The following is a 1,965-nucleotide window of genomic DNA, read 5'->3' as shown; positions in this document are numbered from 1 at the left end:
CTGTGCAGCATGTGGGATCTTCCCGGACAGGGGCATGAACCCGTGTCCCCTGCATCGGCAGGCGGACTCAACCACTGCGCCACCAGGGAAGGCCCACAAGTTACATTTTAAGCATGTGCATCTTATTCCCTGTCAGTCTTACCTCAATAAATCCATTTTGAATGTTTCTAAAAGATAGGTTAAAGAATATATATATGTGCTTTTACTACATATATTTATATATAATACTATAGTATAATATAATGCTATAATATTATATAATACTATATAGTATATAGTATTATATAGTACTATATATATATATTATATAGTACTATAGTATTATATATATACTATAGTATTATACTATATAGCATTAGTGTTACCACTGTGTAGCTGATTTTGTGCCTATGTTTTATCTTTTGTGCTATGTTCTTTTAAAAAAGTAACAAATGACTGCGCATGTGTATCAGCTACAAGGTGCTGGGATTGAGGCTTTCAATTAACACTGCAGGCATCACACCTGTTGGTGTTCAGCTGTAGCGGCATTCTAGTCATCCTACTAATAGAAGAGCCAAAGAGGAAGGTAATGCTGTGCCTCTTTGTCAAGACAAACCCTCCTGCAGCGTTATTAATCTTCATGCAAGTTCCCCACCAGCTACTTTCCTGAAAATCCCGACAACAAAGCTGCCCTCGGGAATTGACCACAAGCCCAAGGAATACCTAGGACTCCTAGAATGTATGTATGCCAATCTCCAGCTTTAGACCCAGGTTGCCCAACCGCAGATGGCTATTTTGGAAAATTTAAAAGCATCCATGACACAACTGTCTCCTGGGAGAGAAAGCAAGAACTCTTCTCTCCCAGCCTTATCTCGTAATCTGTTGTTAAGTCACCTCTCCAATTCAGTAAATGAATTGTGGAAAAATAAAAAAAAAGTAACAAACATTTTATGATAAACAGTTATTATGTATTTTAAAGTAAGAAAAACACTATATACATAGAATGAATTCTATTTTTTTTTTTTACACAGCAATACCTATTTACTTACATATTATCTATAGTTGCCTTTGCACTAGAACAGAACTGAGTAGTTGAGACAGATTATTTCACCTGCAAAGCCTGAAATATTTACTATCTGGCTTTTTACAGAAAATATTTGTCATCCTATGAGCTAGATCAAGAAATAGGATACTATCAGCATTAAAAAAAGCTCCCTTGTCCCCTCTCCCAGTTATAACACCGTCCCTAATCACTTTCCTGACTTCTAACACCATAAGTTACCTTTGTCTTTTTTAAAATCTCTATAGAAATGGAATTGTACATTTTTTTTTGTAACTGGCTTCTTTCATTCAATATCATATTTATAAGATTCTTCCATGTTGCCACAGGTAGAAGAACTTCATTTTTATTTCTGTAGATTATTCATAGAATGTGTACCTGAAGCAAAATGATGAAACAGGTGAATTTGTTCTTGGTACCCACTCCCATCTTTCCTTCAATTACATGTGTTCTTTTTTTGTTTTGTTTTCATTTCCACTCCCAGATAATTTCCATTTTTCTCCCCTCCCCCAACCAGTCCCTCAATCCTCTCCCAGTACTTCTGAGCACTGCTAAGGATTAATGCGCTAGCTGGTTGCATTTCAATAAGCAAAACATATTCATTCTATACATAGAATGAATTCATTTTTAAAGTGAGAAACTTAGAGAAAAAAGATAAAGATGTTTAACTATTAAAGTTAGTTAACCTAAGACTTATGAGACTACAAATTTTAAACTTTCCTTTCTTGTACTTTCATTCTTAATATGTTTTTCTTCTAAATATTTTAATAATACCTGTTACTTCTCTACATTGAAAAATATGTCATTTTAATACCTATTTACAGTACACACACATCGACACCTTAGAATAAATGACACTTTAATTTTGATGGATTACCTATAAATTTAAATAAGGGCTAGACAAATTTTGACATCTTTGAAGAGTT

This window comes from Neophocaena asiaeorientalis, unplaced genomic scaffold (genome assembly GCF_003031525.2).
Source record: "Neophocaena asiaeorientalis asiaeorientalis breed wild unplaced genomic scaffold, Neophocaena_asiaeorientalis_V1.1 scaffold81, whole genome shotgun sequence".
In the NCBI taxonomy this organism is placed as follows: domain Eukaryota; kingdom Metazoa; phylum Chordata; class Mammalia; order Artiodactyla; family Phocoenidae; genus Neophocaena; species Neophocaena asiaeorientalis.
The sequence above is the reverse complement of the archived record's forward strand: the minus strand, read 5'-3'. Positions refer to the sequence as shown.